The sequence below is a fragment of the Monodelphis domestica genome, chromosome 1 (assembly GCF_027887165.1).
Source record: "Monodelphis domestica isolate mMonDom1 chromosome 1, mMonDom1.pri, whole genome shotgun sequence".
NCBI lineage: Eukaryota > Metazoa > Chordata > Mammalia > Didelphimorphia > Didelphidae > Monodelphis > Monodelphis domestica.
The window spans coordinates 565338302-565352907 of NC_077227.1; the positions used below are offsets into that span (position 1 = coordinate 565338302).

At 36.2% G+C, this 14606-nt stretch overlaps 1 protein-coding gene across 4 annotated transcripts in view; it reads left to right on the top strand.

Annotated features, from left to right (window-relative positions):
• MCPH1 (microcephalin 1) overlaps positions 1-14606 on the top strand; it is a 337814-nt gene that overhangs the window by 9286 nt on the left and 313922 nt on the right. The window contains exon 1 of one of the 4 annotated variants that reach the window (XM_056813403.1): positions 7602-7929. The exons of the other annotated variants lie outside the window; for them this stretch is intronic. The gene's annotated coding sequence lies outside the window, so the exon portion shown is untranslated. Of the gene's footprint in view, positions 1-7601; positions 7930-14606 lie in introns of those variants that run through there. 4 annotated transcript variants of the gene reach the window in all.

Genomic DNA, 14606 nt, shown 5'->3' on the forward strand with positions numbered 1-14606 from the left:
GTGGAAATGACATTTTATTTTATTTATTTTTTGAATTAATTTATTTAGTCAATTTAAAACATTATTCCTTGCATACAAGAGTTACATTATTTCCCTCCCTCCCCTCCCCCACCCTTCCTGCAGCTGATGGGAAATTTCATTGGGTATTACTTGTGTCCTTGATCAGAACCTGTTTCCTTGTTTTTGGTGTTTGCATTAGGAAGTTCATTTAGAGTCTACCTCCTCAGCCATATCCCCTCTACCCATGTATTCAAGCAGTTGTTTTTCTTCTGTGTTTCTACTTCCATAGTTTTTCCTCTGAATGTGGATAGTGTTCTTTCTCGTAGATCCCTACAAGTTGTTCAGGATCGCTGCATTGCCACTAATGTAGAAGTCCATTATATTTGATTGTACCACAGTATATAGGTCTCTGTGTGCAATGTTCTGGTTCTGCTCCTTTCACTCTGCATCAATTCCTGGAGGTTGTTCCAGTCCCCATGGAATTCCTCCACTTTATTATTCCTTTTAGCACAATAGTAATCCATCACCAACATATACCACAATTTGTTCAGCCATTCCCCAATTGAAGGGCATCCCCTCATTTTCCAATTTTTGGCCACCACAAAGATCACAGCTATGAATATTCTTGTACAAGTCTTTTTCCTTTTCCTTTTCCTATAATCTCATTAGGGTACAAACCCAGCAGTGCTATGGCTGGATCAAAGGGCAGACAGTCTTTTATTGCCCTTTGGGAATAATTCCAAATTGCCCACCAGAATGGTTGGATTAATTCACAACTTCACCAGCAATGCATTAATGCCCCAACTTTGCCACATCCCCTCCAGCATTCATTGCTTTCCTTTGCTGCCATGTTAACCAATCTGCTAGGTGTGAGGTGATACCTCAGAGTTGTTTTGATTTGCATCTCTCTGATTATAAGAGATTTAGAACACTTTTTCATGTGCTTATTAATATTTTTGATTTATTTAACTGAAAATTGCCTATCCATGTCCCTTGCCCATTTATCAATTGGAGAATGGCTTGATTTTTTTGTACAATTGGTTTAATTCTTTATAAATTTGAGTAATTAGACCTTTGTCAGAGGTTTTTGTTATGAAGCTTGTTATGTTTTATGTTATGTTGGTTGCATTGGTTTTGTTTGTACAAAACCTTTTTAATTTGATGTGATCAAAATTATTGATTTTACATTTTGTGATTTTTTTCTAGCTCTTGCTTGGCTTTGAAGTCTTTCCTTTCCCAAAGATCTGACATGTATACTATTCTGTGTTCACCTAATTTGCTGATAGTTTCTTTCTTTATATTCAAGTCATTCACCCATTCTGAATTTATCTTGGTATAAGGTGTGAGATGTTGATCCAAACCTAATCTCTCCCATACTGTCTTCCAATTTTCCCAGAAGTTTTTATCAAATAGTGGGTTTTGGTCCCCAAAACTGAGATCTTTGGGCTTATCATAGACTGTCTTGCTGAGGTAACTTACCCCAAGTGTATTCCACTGATCCTCCTTTCTGTCTCTTAGCCAGTACCAAATTGTTTTGATGATCACTGCTTTATAGTATAGTTTGAGATCTGGGACTGCAAGACCACCTTCTTTTGTATTTTTTTCCATCATTTCCCCGGATATCCTTGATCTTTTGGTCTTCCAAATGAACTTTGTTATGTTTTTTTCCAATTCAGTGAAAAAAAATTTTGGTAGTTCAATGGGTATGGCACTAAATAAGTAAATAAGTGTGGGTAGGATGGTCATTTTTATCATGTTAGCTCTTCCTACCCATGAGCAGTTGATGTTTTTCCAATCGTTTAGATTTAGTTTTAATTGTGTGGGGAGTGTTTTGTAGTTGTGTTCATATAGTTCCTGTGTTTGTCTTGGCAGATAGATTCCTAAGTATTTTATATTGTCTAGGGTGATTCTAAATGGAATTTGTCTTTCTAATTCTTGTTGCTGAGATGTGTTGTAGATATATAGAAATGCTGATGACTTATGTGGGTTTATTTTGGATCCTGCAACTTTGCTAAAGTTGTTGATTATTTCAACTAGCTTTTTAGTTGATTTTCTGGGGTTCTTTAAGTAGACCATCATATCATCTGCCTTATTATTAATATCTTAAGAAGTGAAAGTACCATGTTTCATTTATCTTGTGTATCACACTATATACCCAATATGTTTGAGTGAAGAAGTGGAGAAAGGGTAAGTGTTAGAAATGCTTTGACAGCCTGAGAACTTCTTACTAAACTACTACTGAATTCCCCTGGGAATCACAGAACATATCTCAGATTCCTTTTTCCTGTCTTTTGTTATTTAGAAATGGTTTTGTTAGCTCACCTTTATGGAACCTTTAAGTATTGTAAAGTGTTTCACACATTATCTTTTTTTATTAGAATAAGAATATACAGGTTGCTTCCTATACATCTGTTTGTATGCCAGTATACCTCTATTGTTTGATTAGAATGGGAAGGGAAGAAAAAGGAGTAAGCTTTTTAAGCTAGCCCAGAAGATCTTAGGGAGCCTAGAATTTTATATTAAGATTCAGAATGGCCAATTATACACAATGGAGATGGATCTTGTTTAGTGAAATTCTAGGAATGGGGTGGACATAAATGCTGTTCCCCAGCACCATGGTTGCTCCTAGGCCAATGGATTGGTTTTGTGACTGTGAAGAATCATGAATTGTTATCAGTAATATATTAATATCAACACAATGATGCTAATTCACCTGTGTATTTGATACATACCATAAACACCTACCATGGATATGTCAGGCATGGTGCTAAGTAAACACTTTCAGCAGTATCTCATTTGATCCTCACAATATCTTGAGAAATTAGTTGATATTATTATTCCCATTTCACTTTGGGGGAAGCTGAGGCAATCAACAGGTAAGTGACTTGCCCAGGGTCACATAGGTAGGAGGTATATGAGACTAGATTTGAACTGAGTCTTCCTGAATCCGGCCCACTGTTCCACCAACCAGAGAATACATAAATAATTATTAAAAGTTTTTTAATTATTACCTTCTATTTTAAAATTGATATTAAGTTTCACTTTTTTTTTTTAACCCTTACCTTCCATCTTGGAATCAATACTGTGTATTGGCTCTAAGGCAAAAGAGTGGTAAGGGCTAGGCAATGGAGGTTAAGTGACTTGGCCAGGGTCACACAGCTGGGAAGTGTCTGAAGCCATATTTGAAACCAGGACCTCCCATCTCTGGGCCTGGCTCTCCATCCACTGAGCTGCCCAGCTGCCCCCTTAAGTATCACTTCTAAGACAAAAGAGTGGTAAGGGCTAGGCAATTGGGGGTCAAATGACTTGCCCATATTTAACTTTTCCCCAAGTAAAACTTTTTACCCTGTGACTCCATGACTAGAATTCCTGCATAAAATGTCTGGAATTCACTTCCTGTTTATTCCTTCTTTTTAGAATCTCTAGCTTCTTTAGCTCAATTCAGTTGCAATTTCTTATCTTTGCTTTCTTGTCTCTTTCCCAAAATTAAGTTGTCCATACATCCATTTGCCTGCTCCTTACATCTCCTAAAATTTTTCTTTTTTTTTTCTTTTTGGTTGTGTGTTTCCTATTGCCTGGCACATAGTAAATGCTTAAATCATTACTATATATCCTAAGACTGCTTGGGGCATGGAAATTTTAGGGTTTATGGTCTGGATCAACCACATAGGTAAAATAACATCATGGTATTGGTGTTAGTATATCATGTTATTGATAATTAGTCAACTCATGATACTTCAGTTATTCAATATTTATGCATTCAATAAACCTTTATGTTCTACTTTTTGCTAGGCAATGTGCTAATAAGCTCTGGGGATATGAAAACAGGCAAAAGAGTCAGAACTTACAGTCTAGCTGGGGAGACAACATGCAATCGACTATATTCAAAGCAAGCTGTGTACAAGATAAATAGGAAATAATTCAGAGAGGGAAAGCTTTGGAATTAAAAGTTTTTAGGAAAGGCTTCTTGTAGAGATGGGGTTTTATTTGGGACTTAAAGGAAGCCAGAGATGTCAGCAGTCAGAGCAAAGGAGTGAGAACATTTCAGGGATGGGGGACAGCTAGAGAAAATACCTTAGTCATAGAACCAACACATTGGTTCATTAACCACCATGGAGCTTGGGAATAGCCATTAATGTCCATTCCATTCCTGAAGTTACACTAAACAAGATCCACTCTCACTATGTAGAATTGGCCACTGTAATAAACACTTAAGCCATTCTCTAATCTGCTTGAAGGTTATCCAAACACATGGGAGAATGGGGGAAGGGGGCAGCAGAAAGTATTAGGGAACTTGAGTTTGGATTTAACCCATTGTGTTATTTTGCTCTTGAAATGCCATATAAATCTGCTACATTGTTAATTCTGTCTGTTTCTGCTAGATACTGAAAGGGGGAATGGTTGGAGGGAATGGGTCTTCCCAGTCCTTAGGAGACTGGCATTCCTTTACAAGTTTCTGCATGTATTTGTTAATTGGTTTGCACCTGAATGGACTTGGGAGTTCCTGAACTAGTCAAGTGAAGAGTTGGTAACTGCTAAACATTGACCTCAGGCTAGTATATAGACATGTCTGAGAGTTTCTGAGATCAAGAAATTTGACAGTAAAAGGATCTCAGGAGAAGATCATTAAATTCTAGACATAAAATTGAAAGGGACATTAATTCTTCCTGCCTTCATTTTATAACTATGAAAATTGAGGTTCAGTGAATTTAAATGATTTGCCCAAAGTCAAAGAGAAGCAGGATTTAAACCTGAATCCTTCGACTACATGTTTAGTGCTCCTTCCATTGTACCCTCTATAGAGAATAATAGAAGTTCACAATCAAAAAAATTTATGGAGAAAATTCTCTTTTATCTTCATAATACTGCAAGTGTAATACAGTGCAGAGTGAACTAACTCTGGAATTAAAGGCCCTAGAGCAGAGCCCACTTCTGATAGTTACTACCTATATTAACATTGGACAACTGCCATAACTTCCTTGAGCCTCAGGTTTCTCACCTGTAAATTGAGAGGTTTGGATGCAGTTGCTCTTAAGATTCCTTCCAATCCTAGATCTAGGATCCTAGGAATCTTCATTAAAGTTGTTGGTAGCAGCAATACCAACTAATTGGAATTTCTTTTCATTTGCTCTGTCAGTTCATTGTAAAAAAGAGTTAATAAGATGTTTCATTTTCATTTGGACCATAGAGTTTCTAAAAGTCTCTTCTAGTTCTAAAATTCTGTTAACCAAATGCAAAGAGAAGTAGGAGAAAGATAAGGATGGGGTAATAATCAATCATAATCCCTATGTTAGAGGCTCCATCCTGACCTGAAGGACTTGAACATTCTTTGGGTGAACTTCTCAAGCTCATTGTTTACATACAAATAGTCGAAGAATATTATTCCTGCCACCTTTAAACCTAGAGATATATTCACTGGCAAATATAAAAGTACTCAAACTCAAAATAGGAACAGGTTTAGTTAGTGACTCTACAATACAAATATGGATCATATCAGACAGAGCTCATAGAAAATCATGATAATCACCATTAAGTAGCTTTTATTTATTTTTTTAATTAAAAAAAATTATTTAATTAGTCAATTGAGAACATTATTTCTTGATTACAAGAATCATATTCTTTCCCTTCCCTCCCCCATCCCTTCCTGGTTTTACATGTTTACTGGGTTTTATATGTGTCCTAGATCAGAACTTATTTCCATGTTGTTGTTTGCACTAGGGTGATCATTTAGAGTTTGCATCCCCAATTATATCACCCTCAAACCATGTAATCAAGCAGTTGTTTTTCTTCTGTCTCTACTCCCACAGTTTTTCCTGTGAATGTGGATACTGTTCTTTCTCATAGATCCCTCCAAGTTGTTCAGGATCACTGCATTGCCACTAATGGAGAAGTCCATTACATTGGATTGTACCACAGTGTATCAGTCTCTGTGTACAATGTTTTCCTGGTTCTGCTCCTTTCGCTCTGCATCAATTCCTGGAGGTTGTTCCAGACCCCATGGAATTCCTCCACTTCATTATTCCTTTTAGCACAATAGTATTCCATCTCCAACATATACTACAATTTCTTCAGCCATTCCCCAATTGAAGGACTTTCCTTCATTTTCCAATTTTTTGCCACCACAAAGAGCGCAGCTGTGAATATTCTTGAACAAGTCTTTTTCCTTATAATTTCTTTGGGGTATAAACTCAGCAGTGCTATGGCTGGGTCAAAGGGCAGACAGTCTTTTAGTGCACTTTGGGCATAGTTCCAAATTGCCCTCCCTAATGGTTGGATCAATACACAACTCCACCACCAATGCATTAATGTCCCAATTTTGCCACATCCCCTCCAGCATTCATTACTTTCTCTTGCTGTCATGTTAGCCTATCTGATTAAGTAGCTTTTATTGCAGAGGTATATCTAGCCTCTGACTGTTAAAGCATTCCTTGATAGATCTTCCTAAGGGACCTCTAGGCATTGTACCTCGATGGCAGTAAATGTTCCTTTATACAACTACTCTGTTTCTATAGCTCACCTCACTATACCTAGAGCCAGCTATCAGGAAAGCTCCTTTTCTTATAGGGCAGCTAGGTGGCACAGTTGATAGAATACCAGGCCTGGAGTCAGGAAGATTCATTTTCTACAGTTCAATCTGGTTTCAGACATTTACTAGCTGTGTGACTTTCCCATTTGCCTCAATTTCCTCATCTTTAAATGATATAGGGAAAGAAATGGCCAACCACTTAAGAATCTTTGACAAGAAGAACCCAAATGGGATCAAATAATGAAGCAATAACAATAAAATCTCCTGGATTGGGATTATTTTATTCGTTGGATCTCCAGAGCCTTGCACTGCACCTGATACATAAAAAGCATTTAATAGATGATTGTTGGTTGATTGATTGATTATAGCTCTCAGTATCCCTAATGATGCTCTTTTTATCTAACATGTTTGACCTTCAGGCCTTGCCTCTTAGCAATTTTTAGCAGATCGTATCACACATTTTTGTTATGGAATCTTATCTTGTTCCCTTATGTCCCTATAGTTTTCTTTCTCTCCCAACAGATGTCTTCTTAGTTCCCAGCCAAAGTTGCTAGCTGTTCTCCTTCTCTGATGGGGAAGAGCAGGGATAAGCAGGCTAGCATACATGTCTGTGCAGAGCATGTTTGTAGCTGGATAACTATGTCATTCAAGGTGCCTCTATTTCACTACCCTTCCCTTATATTCAGGTTCAAGTCTCTCATTGTAAACCTCAAAATTTCTTAGACTTATAAATGTTGGAAATTTCACCATTGGGAAATTTCATACTTGAAAAATTTCCTATTGATAGTGGGTCTTGACTATTGGAATGTGAACCCCATTGGCATGGGAGGTTCCTTCTCTTCCCTTCTTAAGATTACTTTAGGACAGAAACCTTTTGCTGAACAATGGAAAGGACTTTGACCTATGCTTAAGCATAGAACAGGAATTTCTTTGAGTCATGATTGATTTTAGAATTGATACAATGGAGATACTTGGAATCAATCTCCACCCTATTCAGCCTTAACAGGATTGAGTAAGGGCTGCAGCCTAGATCAAAATTTAATTATTCCATTCTCTACCCTACTCAGGTTAACAGGATTTAGAAAGGGCTGTAGCAAAGGATCAAAGATTTAATTATTTGAAAATATGACCTTCAACAGACATGTGCAAAAGCCAGAGACCTCTGGGCGGTCCTGGGTTTAAGCTAGAGCCTCCATTGGCACAGGGAAATTGAGGGACAGGTGATTGGTAGATGTGAGGACTGAGGGGAGGCAACTTGGATGGTTTCCTTAAAGATAGGGGAGTCTGAAGACTCGGGGTGGGGGTTGAGAAGTTGGTCAGTGTGGTTGGTGTGGCTCTGAGAAGCTTGCTCTGAAGGAAGCTGAAGGTGGGGGCCTCTGAGACTGTTTCTCCATTTTGGTCACGTGAGTAATAGGGACTGATCTCTTTTCTTTGCCTCAGCTATCTAAGGGCTTGGGCCTTTTGGCCCAGCCTAAACAGAAGGGGTATTTAAGCCCTATTCCCTTCTCTCCCTTTTTCTCTCTCTCTATCTCTAATTCCTTTCTTCCTCCTATTGAAATTAAACTCCATAAAAGGTTGACAGCTGACTTGAGTTTTCATTTAGGAATTACATAGCTGAATTCCTTGGTGACCTTAAATTAATATATATCAGTCTTTTAAAGTGATTCCCTTGTCACATCGGCTGCTTGACATATGAGCTTTTACAAATGGGTTTCTTTCTCTAGTTACTTATTGGCTCACAGTGGCTTATCACATTGTCTTATCCCCCACCCTTAGCACCCAGTGGATCCAGTAACAAAAGTTCTTAAGCTATTTTCTGTCATGTATCCCTCTGACAGTCTAGTGATGTCTAAGGACCCTTTCTTAGAATAATGTTAAGTGAATAAAATAAAATACATAGATTACAAAGGAAACTAGTTATGTTGAAATAAAGATATAATGGGGAGTTTTCCCAACCAAGTTCATAGAACTCTGAACTCTGTTTTGTAGATTAAGAAACCCTAGACTAGAGGCTTGGAGAAGAAGAACCTTACTCTCCATAAAGTTCTCAGTGGACCTCAATTCCTCATAGAAGATCTGGGTAGTCCAAATTTTCAGGCTCCTAGGGCAGGATTTCTTCCCTTCTTTTATGTCATGCATCGTTTTTGCAGTCTAGTGAAGCCTGTCCTCTATTCCGAATGTCTTTAAATGCTCAAGATAAAATTGAAAAGTAAGCCAATCATGTTGAAATAGTTATTAAAATTTTTTTAAGTTCATAAACTCCAAATTAAAAACCCTGATCTAGGGGAAAGAAGAGTCATTCCTTCTATCAAATGAATTTCCCTATGCACCTAGCAACAGAATACTTTCTTTTTTTCTCTTTCTCTTTCTTTTTTCTTTTTCTTTTTTTTAATGTACAGAATACTTTCTTATCTAATCTGATGATTCTGCAATCAATATGTAACAGTTTTATTTTATTTTTAAGGTATTTGTTTTTACTGTTTATCAGTACAGGGAAATATTTAAAGGTTTAAAATTATAGAAATCTTAGCCATTGATCCTGGCCTTCCACAGGAATTTTCCTTAAGCTCTATTTTCTTGCTAAGGTAATTTGAGTTTTACAAAGCCAATATGTTTCTCACCCCTGCTAGCATTTATTTTTGAAGATCTGACTTATTCAAGGTGTCAAACTCAAAAAGAAATGGATCCCTGTGGCCTGTACATTGAACTTAGCCATAAATGAACATAATCTATATTGCATTATATTTCAATTCACTTTGTTAAACATTTACCAATTAAATTTTAATCTATCAAATAGCCAGTGGGTTTTGAGTTTGACATCTCTGTTCTAAGCTATCCTATGGAAGTACAAATTAGAAAGTCATACTGTACTTGCCCTCAGCCTGAGAAGTTTTCAAATATACATGTCCCATCCCCTTCTACCTGGGCTATTTTCCTAAAAGCACTAGATGATGTTATAATATGTTTTGCTTAGTAGATCTCCATATACTATCCTAGACTTAGTCCTTGTCCTGGCTAAAAACTTGTACCGTTATCTTTGAACCTGAGTTCTGCATGTCAGCTGTCTACATAATTCCATCAGACTGAAATCCTTTTCCTATTCAAAGACTTTGACTTCTGTAGCTTCCAACTTCCTGTTTCCCATAAACATTTCCACTTAACTGGTAAAACCAAGATAATAGGCACAGTCTGTGGCCCGTGAATATTTCACTTTTTTTGCCACCCTCATTAATTCAGTCAACATCTCTGTGTTCTTTAGTCAAGTTCATTACTCAACTACAACCACCCAATTGGTTTTCTGTGTATGGTATTCTTTTTTAGATGCTTATAATAGGAAAAAATTAGACAGCAGTTAACATGATCTTAACCTCTTAGTGCTGAGAAGTGACAGACAAGTTTCCCTTCCTTTAGAGGAGAATATACTAATAATTTTAAAAGATGAATTTATTTTGTGGAGATTATTAATTAGTGATTGACTAAAGGCAAAGTTGTTAGGCTTTTAAAATATGACATTCATTAAAGTTTATTGGCATTTAAGATAAAAATACTTAAACTCATTTTTTTTTTGTAAATAGTGTTTATGAAAGAAGAATAATGCCAATTGATATTTACATAGGACTTAAAGGATTGTAAAATGCCTTTTAAATGAATTATTTCATTTGAGCCTCACAATAAACCTTGTGAAGTAAATGTCACAAGTATTATTTTCCAGTTGCATCTAGATTTTACAAAATAAATGACTAATTTTAATCCCTAGCCATTTTGCTATAATATTCAGAGCAATTGAACTTCAAATATGTAAGATCACTAGGTGTCACTAGAGTCCTATTTTGCTCTACTAACTTTGGGAGCAATACCAGCTAAGTTCAGAAACAAGATAAAATTAATAGTCCCTTTTATGGATAGGACAGATGATTTACCCAGCAGTAGTGATGTTCTTTCACTAGACTCAAAAGATGAAGCTGGAAGAAGTGGACTTAAAAATCAGTTTGGCCCAAGTTTATTTTATATATAGAAAAAAACATGGCTCAAGGAGTAAAGCATGTGTCTTTTCTTTGCATTTGGAAGCATAGGAAAGAAACTGCCAATTTGTTACCTTTAAAACTGTTTTTTTGGTCCTACCTACTATAAAATTTTATTGTGAGGATTAAGTAATATAATTTCTTTGATGGCTATCTGGTCCCATTAGTATTGGTAGCCCCTTCAAAGGTGCAGATTATACCTCCACACCTTTTCATAATGCAAGTCCATATCTTCTTATTAATTCCTCATGAGAGCTCCACCCATTGTACTGAGAACCTACTGCTCAGTCTTGGTAAAGCAAAAAAGCACCTCAGAAGCTTTTATTTAACAAGGCTTCTCCTTTGCATATGTTGAAAGGTAAAACAGTAGAGAACTTTGACTGATTATTATTGTTAAATGAGGCACCAAACAGGGAGAGAAAATTGCAAAAGGTTTGCTGCTATTGTGAAAGTTACAAACTCCTCTGGCTTGTATATAATGCCAGACATTTATTCCTCCTCCACCTTAACTTTCATACTGGCCAAACTGGACTTACTATGCTCTAGGCCTTTTCAGTTTGACTCCCATTCCTGAAATGTTTGCCTTCCTTATCTCTATTTCAGGTAACAAGTATCAGTGACCTACTTTGCTACTCTAATTGTCTAAGTGCAATGGAATTAAAGAAAAAAGATGTGACAAAATTTTGTTGAATAAAATTTTAACTGTATTTTCACAGAATATCTTTTAGGAGTTAAAAAAGTGGGATAAATATAACTTAAAGGTGAGTAGAATGAGGGAACAGGGAAGATATGAGTTAGACCCATCCACAAATAAGCATTTTTAAAATGTATAAATTAATTATGAAAAACTGAAAGATTTTCCTTGGAAAGAGGGATGGATATGAAGTCACAAGACTTAACCTGAAGCTCAGCTTTATTACACTCTAGCTTTGTGCCTTTGGGTGATTCACTTTGCCTCTGAGTTCTAATTTCTTTCTTTATACAGTGGAGGTAATGATTGCATTGCCTCCTACAAAAGATTGTTATGAGGGTCAGTTGTAATATATATCATGCACTTTGGAAACCCTGAAACACGATAGAAATTTAATATATAGACTGGGGGAGGGTTAAAGTGGGGGAGATGGAGGAGAGAGTGTGAGCAAAAGGTTTTGGATGAGAATAAATGTACTATGTTAGGAAGACTTGAGGAGACTAGCCTACCTGGAGTATCTATAGATGGGTAGTAATCTCACAAAGCACTTGAAATATGAGTCACTTAAAGCTGAAGTAAATTCAGAATTGGAAATGAAGTGGGATAGGGTGGGCCTGAATGAGGAGGGACTTGTGTAGGGAAAGTTCACATGATTCAACATATTTTTCTCTAAAAATGATACAACTTGCTGCTTTAAATTTTATCGATCCTACAATAAAAGTCAGAACCATACTAGTTTGTTGTGATAGCTCATCTTGACCACTAGGTGGCGAGATTTTACCATATTGAATTTGTGTAGCAAAGTGGAAGTCTAGTGAAATCTGTCTTTAACTTAAATCACTAACTGACATTTTAAAAAATATTTTCTTTCTTTCCTCAACTATGTGAAAAAACAATTTTCATAACATTTGTTTTATTTTTAAATTTGAGCCATATTCTCACCCTCCCTTTCTTTCCCCTCCTCTCCAAGACAGTAAGCAATCTGATAGGGATTTTACATATGTAATAGTGTAAAACATTTTTCCATATTAGTCATTTTGTGAAAGAGAACTTGGACAAACAAAAGTGAAGAAATAAATAGTATCTCCCAGTCTGCATGCAGATTCTTTCAGTTCTTTCTTTGGAGGCAGATGGTGATTTTCAAGAGAGTCCTTGAGGATTCTTTTGGATCACTGTATTGCTGTAAATAGCTAAGTCATTCATAAGTGTTCATCAAATAATATTACTGTTACTGTGTACTATATTCTTCTAGTCCAGCTCATTTCACTCTGCATTAAGTCATGTAGGTCTTTCTAGGTTTTTCTTAAATGATCCTTCTCATTATTTCTTATAGCACAGTAGTATCCCATTACAATCATATACTACAATTTATTCAGTTGTTCAACAATTGATGGACAATCCTTCAGTTTCCAATTATTTGCTACTACAAAAAAGAACTGCTAAAAATATTTTTGTACAAATAGGTCCTTCTCCATTAAAAAAAAAAATCTCTTTGGGATATAGACCCTTTGGTCATGGTTCCAAATGGCTCTCCAGAATTGTTGGATCAATTCGCAACTCCAGTAGTCATGCTTTAGTGATCCACTTTTCCCACATCCCTGTCAGCTAATATAACTTTCCTTTTCTGCCATATCAGGCGATCTGATAGATATTAGGTGGTACCTTAGGGTTGTTTTAATTTGCATTTCTCTAATCAAGAGTGATTTAGATCATTTTTATGTGATTTTATGTAGCCTTGATTTCTTCATCTGAAAATTGTCTCTTCATGTCCTTTGACCATTTATCAATTAGAGAATGATTTATATTCTCATAAATTTGACTCAGAAGAACATGTTATTAATTTTTAAATAAAATGTAGTATCTGAGGCTGAATTTGGGTCTTCCTGACTATAGACTCTTTGCTCTAGCACCACCTAGTTGCCCCAAAATGACACAATACCAATAATCTTGATGAGATTGGGGAACAGGGAAGTTTGTTTTAATATGCTTTTTAATGGACCATAACAGAAAATTTTAAAAGTATATTGGATAATAAGTTATCAGTACATTTGAGATTATAACTTTCTTGAAAGCAAAAAATAAAAAAAATTGCCCTTTCAAGATTTAAGAAGTATTATCATGAAAATTGTCAGGATTGTGCAATTTAGTTATAGCTATTATATAATAACAATGTACCAAAGTTGTAGATTCAACCATTTTATGGATCAGATAGTTTTATTTCATTTTCTTTAGCTTTTCCCCTAGCCAGGAAGCATGCAAATATGTGTTGTTCCAAATGAGGACTAGGCAATGTAATGTAATTAAATTGGAGTCATGCCATTCCTCCTAGAAAAAACAACTCGGAACATTCATGATAGAGTAGTTATGTTATTTTCACATACAAAAAATGTAGTCTGGTATTATATATTAGGCAACTATTGTATCAGTTAAAATTGGAATGTAAGAACTACCCTACCCCCACTTCTGATTCTTGTATTTTTATTCTCCTCAACTCCATCCTGCCCACCATTTCCTCTGTGCCCTGTAGAATCCCTAGTCTGCAATGAACAAACTTCCCTTCATTCTAACCTCCTTTGTCTCACACTCTTCCCATCTATTAATGCACAGCAACAACACTGTCACTGGTCATCCTTTGTGGCACTTCCTGTGCTTCTTTCATATTCCTTCACAAACTTGTCTTGGAAGGAGAGTTAGAATATACCTTGTTCCTCCTTGCCACTTTCAGGCTCTTCCTTTACCATCATCTTGGCCCTAACCTATCTTTCCCCCCTCAGTGGACAAATTTCTCCTTCCATTCTCTTCAAGCCAACCAACCTGTCCTTTTTTGCTTCCCCACATGTGTTGTCCCACCTCCCAGTTCCGTATATTTGCACTGGCTAGTCCCCATCCTGGGAATGCTCTTCTTCCTTACTTCTGCCTCAAAGAACCATCTATTCCTTTAAAATACCATTCAAGCATCACATTATACACCCTTCCCTTGTTCTCCAACTACTAGTACTGTCTTTTCCAAACTTTGTATTTACCTACTTAGGATTCATTCTTTTTACATTCATTCATTCATTCATTTATTTGTTTGTTTTTTTTTTAACAGTCATTTTTAAAACTTTGGCTGTCTAAATTCTCTCTCTCTCCATTCTGCCCCTCCCCTGCTCATTGGGAAAGCAAGTAATATGATATCAGTTAGAATATATACATTTAGATACACCTACATTCTCTGTTAGAATGTAAGCTTCTTGTATGTAGGAATTGTTTCATTATTTCTTATCTCCAGTGCCAAGTACAATAACTTAAACATAGCAGGCGCTTAATAAATGTTTGCCGATGAATCAGTTGCTAGACTGTAAACTCCTTAAGGATAGAAACTTTT